Source organism: Carcharhinus amblyrhynchos, chromosome 20 (assembly GCF_965287045.1).
Source record: "Carcharhinus amblyrhynchos chromosome 20, sCarAmb.v2.hapA, whole genome shotgun sequence".
Lineage (NCBI taxonomy): Eukaryota > Metazoa > Chordata > Chondrichthyes > Carcharhiniformes > Carcharhinidae > Carcharhinus > Carcharhinus amblyrhynchos.
In genome coordinates, this window is record NC_137343.1 from 3,239,909 (window position 1) to 3,245,908 (window position 6,000).

Here is a 6,000-nt window from a genome sequence, read left to right on the forward strand (position 1 = left end):
AAACAACCCTAGCGTGCCTGCTTCCACCACCTTACTCGGCAGTGCATTCCACACCCCCACTACCCTTTGCGTGAAAAACTGCCCTCTAATATTTGTCTTATACCTAGCCCCCCTCACCCTAAGCCCGTGACCCCTCGTTCTATCCATTTCTTGTAGCGGAAAAAGCTTACCACCATTTACTCTATCTATCCCCTTCATAATCTTATAAACCTCTATTAGATCCCCCCTCAGCCGACGTCTCTCAAGGGAAAACAGCCCAAGTTCATTCAATCTTTCCTCGTAAGACAGCCCTTCCATACCAGGCAACATCCTGGTAAATCTCCTCTGCACTCTCTCCAGGATCTCTACATCCTTCCGGTAGTACGGCGACCAGAACTGGACGCAGTACTCCAAGTGAGGCCTAACCAACGTTCTATACAACTGCAACATCAGACTCCTACTCTTATATTCTATACCTCTTCCTATGAAGGCTAACATACCATACGCTTTCCTCATCACATTCTGCACCTGTACCGACACCTTCAGGGACTTATGCACTTGCACCCCCAGGTCTCTCTGCATATCTATACTCCGGATAGTTCTACCTTTTATCGTATAACTCCCCTCCACATTATTCCGGCCAAAGTGCATCACCTCGCATTTCTCCGGATTAAATTCCATTTGCCATCTATCTGCCCAATCTACCAGCCTGTCTATGTCCTGTTGCATTGCCAGGCACTGCTCCTCAGTACCCGCCAATCCAACCATCTTGGTGTCATCAGCAAATTTGCTGATCACACCACCTACCCCCTCTTCCAAGTCATTAATATATACCACAAATAGAAGAGGTCCAAGTACCGAGCCCTGCGGCACACCACTGGTGACAGGCCTCCAATTGGAAAAGGAGCCTTCCACTACTACTCGCTGTCTCCTCCTCCCAAGCCAGTTCTCCACCCATCTACATACCTGGCCTTGTATCCCATGAGCCTTCACCTTTTCTATCAGCCTACCATGAGGGACCTTGTCAAACGCCTTACTGAAATCCATATAGACAACATCAACGGCTTGTCCTTCGTCAACCGTTTTTGTCACCTCTTCAAAAAATTCCACTAGATTCGTAAGGCACGACCTCCCTAACGAAGCCATGCTGCGTATCCCTGATCAGATTGCAGCGCTCCAGATGTTCATACATCCTATCCTTGAGGATCCTCTCCATTAGCTTGCCTATAACTGAAGTCAAGCTCCATCCCCATCAACACAATCCAAGAGAATTCTTTTGCCCAGGAGTTTATTTATTAGTGTCACAGGTAGGCTTACATTAACATTGCAATGAAGTTACATTGAAAATCCCCTAGTTGCCACATTCTGGCGCCTGTTCGGGTACACTGAGGGAGATTTTAACATGGCCAATGCACCCAACCAGCGCATCTTTTGCACTGTGAGAGGAAACTGGAGCACCCGGAGGAAACCCACACAGACACGGGGAGAATGTGCAGAAAGTGACCCAAACCGGGAATCGAACCCGGGTCCCTGGCGCTGTCAAGCAGCAGTGCTAACCACTGTGATGTACGAGAGGGCTAGGGAATGATGAATGGTACTTCCATTTTCAGAAATGTTTGTGAGGATAACACCAGTAATTATAAAGCAGTCAGTTTAACACCAGTGGTGGGGAAGCTTCTAGAAATAATTATTCAGGATAGAACAAATAACTATAGAAAAATGTGCATTGATTAGGAAAAGCCAGCATGGATTTCTTTTTAAGTTTAGTCAACATTGATGCACGGTACATTATAAAAATGTTCTGTTTTTGGACAACTCTGATTTTTGGACAGTCAAATTTGGGATATTGTATTGTAACAGATGGACTGTAAGAGTTAGTAGGAATCCAACAAGGACAGAGGGTGATATAAGCTTAGAGGCAAAGGGCAAGGCCAGAATACATAATGAATATGTTGTATTGGAGATTACCATAAGGAAGGGGAATCTGATAGGATATTGGTGGAATTGGAGGTGGTAGACGTAATAGATGGAATGAAAATTTAAAAACCGGTATACCGGAAAAATTGCTTATTGTGTGGAGTGGATTAGTCACCTGGTCTGGATGGCTGATACTCCAGATTGCTAAAGGAAGTGGAGGTGGAGATGGTGAACAGGACTTTGCCCTAATCGACCAAACTTCCCTGGTTACGGGGGAGGTGCCAGAGGACTGGAGAGCGGCAAATGTGACATCCTCATTTAAAAAAGGATGCAAGGACGTTCCTCGTAACTACAGGCCGGTCAGTTTAACACCAGCGCTGGGTTGGGTTTTAGAAATAATCATCGGGTGGAAAAAGTCAGAAGGCAATTGGAGAGGTTCTGGTTAGTGAAGGAAATCCAACACAGATTCCCAAAGGCAGATCACACCTAATCAAACTGTAACTGTTGATAAATAACAGATTTTAATGGACGGAATGTGAAGATGTTGGTTTTAAGGACAGATTTGATCAAGTGTCACATAAAAGACTGATTAAGAAAGTTGAGCTCTCCGGAACAGGGGGGTCACAGTTAACTCTGACCAAAACTTAGCTCCAGGACAGGAAAGAGAGATTCATGACCATTGGTTATTTGTCAGGCTGGAGAATGGTTAGAGAGTGCTATTCCCCACAGATCAGTGCTGAGAACACTGCTTTTCTGATATATATAAATAACTTAAACACTGGAATCCAGAATCAAATTTCAATAGGTGTTGATGGTACCAAACCTGGAGAAATGGCAGACAGTGAAGATGACCCCAGCTGACAGGACAGTGACAGGTTGGGAGAATGGGCAGGGGGAGTGGCGGGTGGAATCTCATACAGAGAGACGTGAGGTCAGGCATTTGAGCAGAAAAGATAGAGAGAGGCAACATAGACTCAATGGCACAATCCCGAAGAGAGTGTGGGCATCAGATAGCGGGGGTTCATGTGTATTAATCATTGAAGGTGGCAGGATATACTGAGAGCAACGTTTTTACAACAGAGGGTGGTACGTGTGTGGAATGAGCTGTCGGAGGAAGTGGTTGAGACAGGGACAATGGAGTTGAGTTAGATGGGCTTTTGGTCGGCATGGGCCAGGTTGGGTTGAAAGGCTTGTCTCCATGCTGTAGATTCAATGAGAGAATGGTTAGTAAAGCATTTGGGATCTTAGATTTTATAAATAAAGATGTTGGATTGGATTTTCCAGCCGCTCTCGCCCCAAGACTGGAAAATCCCGATCGAGGTCAACGGACATTTGCATGATTCGTGTCCTGCTGGCTACAATTCCCATTTTCACCCAGAGGTGGAATTCCCTGCCCAGTAAAGCAGTTGAGGCTCCCTCATTGAATGTTTTTAAGGCAAAGATAGATAAATTTTTGAACAGTAAAGGAATTAAGGGTTATGGTGAGCGGGCGGGTAAGTGGAGCTGAGTCCACAAAAAGATCAATCATGATCTTATTGAATGGCGGAGCAGGCTCGAGGGGCCAGATAGAACATAGAACATAGAACATAGAACATTACAGCGCAGAACAGGCCCTTCGGCCCACGATGTTGCGCCGACCAGTTACAAAACAATGACCCACTAACCTAAACCAATCCCTTCTCGTCCATAAACCTATCCACGGATCTCTTAAATGCCCCCAAACTAGGCGCATTTACAACTGCAGCAGGCAGGGCATTCCAATCCCTCACCACCCGCTGGGTAAAGAACCTACCCCGACATCCGTCCTATAACTACCACCCCTTAATTTAAAGCCATGCCCCCTCGTGCTAGATTTCTCCATCCGAGGAAAAAGGCTATTACTATCCACCCTATCTAAACCTCTAATCATCTTACATGTTTCAATAAGATCCCCTCTTAGCCGCCTTCTTTCCAGCGAAAACAACCCCAAATCCCTCAGTCTCTCCTCATAGGACCTCCCCTCCATACCAGGCAACATCCTGGTAAACCTCCTCTGCACCCTCTCCAAAGCCTCCACATCCTTCCTATAATGTGGGGACCAGAACTGCACACAGTACTCCAAGTGCGGCCGCACCAGAGTTGTGTACAGTTGCAACATGACGCTGCGACTCCTAAATTCAATCCCCCTACCAATAAACGCCAAGACACCGTATGCCTTCTTAACAACCTTATCTACTTGACTCCCAACTTTCAGGGATCTATGTACACATACACCTAGATCCCTCTGCTCCTCCACACTATTCAAAGTCCTCCCGTTAGCCCTATACTCGACACATCTGTTATTCCTACCAAAGTGAATTACCTCACACTTCTCCGCTACTCCTGCTATGGACTACTCCTGCTCCTAGTTCTTATGTTCTTATGCTGGGGTTGTTCTCCTGAGAGCAAAGGAGAGGAGATTTGATTGGGGTGCCCAAGATTATGGCACATTTAGATAAAGTAGGTTAAGAAAATTTGTTCCTATTGGTTAAATGGTATCGTACTAGGGGACACGGATTTGTGGTTTGGACTGAGATGCAGGGGGGATGTGTGGAAGAGTTTTGACGCAGCGAGTGCTAATGATCGGGAACTCGTTATGTACAAGGCTGGTGGAAACTGCAATTGTTAATCATTACAAAAGGAAATTGGATGGGGATTTGTCGGAAAGTAAATTTACCTGGATTTCAGAGGTAGAATGGATTTTCAGCAAGCGTGCTTAGACTCAAATGTACAAATAGCTTCTTTCTGCACTGTAGTGACTGACTATAGTCACACACCATCCTGACTTGGAAATAAATCACCATCCCATCACTGTCGCTGGGTTAAAATCCTGGAGCTCTCTCCCTGACAGCACTGTGGGTGTACCTACACCACATGGGCTGCTGTGGTTCAGGAAAGCAGATCATCAGCACCTTCCTGATGGATAATAAATGTTGACCTCTCCAATGATGCCTATGTTCCATAAATATATTTTTTACAAATTGCTTTGCTTTTCCATTTTTCTAACTAAATATTCCTGCCTCGATCTGCTCGCTATGTTCCAATTCTTTAGGCGAGTCAATGCACATGAAAGGCTCAATAGTCAGGGATTCAATTTATTTTGAGATGAAAGACATTAAACCATTAATGACAAAAGAAACGTGTAGAAAACACATGAAGAAATGAAACGAGAACCTCAAAAGCAGCCGAATCTTCTCTCATTCTGTAGATGTTGAAGCAGTCTAAACAGATTGGCAGAGCCAGCAACTCATGTTCAATTAGTTCAGAGTGATAAGTGTAAATAAATCATTAGAGAGAATCAAGAAAGAGATCCCTTTCAAAGTAGCTGGACTCTGATTGGGGTTGCTACACAATGTGATGAACAGAACTGAGGCAAACCCTCCATAATTAACTCAGCTTTGATTTCCTGTGATGGAGCTGGTTTAAACTTGCAGCCGAGCTCTGCGAACAAGGTTTGAGTTAATCTGCTTCTGCTGCTTGCCTATGCAGATTTCCATAGAATCCCTACAGTGCAGAGGAGCCCATTCGGCCCATCGAGCCTGCACTGACTCTTTGAATAGGCCTTCCCCTCCGACCTATCCCCATAACCCCATGCATCCATCATGGCCAATCCACCTGACCTGCACATCCTTTGGACGGTGGGAGGAAACTGGAGCACCCGGAGGAAACCCACGCAGACACGGGGAGAATGTGCAAACTCCACACGGACACTTCCTCAGCATCCTTTTTCTTTACCCATGCATGGGATGTGGGTATCACTGGCAGGGCCAGCATTTATTGCCCATCCATAATTACCCTTGAACTGAATGTCTCACCCAGCTATTTTAGAGGGTAGATGAGAGTCACTCACATCGTTGTGGCTCTGGAGTCACGTGTAGGCCAGACCGGGTAAGGGGACGACAGATTTCCTTCCCTAAAGGACATGAGTGAACCAGGTGGGGTTTTTCTGACAATCGACAATGGTTTCATGATCGTCAGTAGATTCTTAATTCCAGACTTCTATTGAATTCAAATTCGATCATCTACTTTGGTGGGATCCGAACCTGCAATCCCAGAGCATTACCCCGGCTTTCTGGATTACTAGGC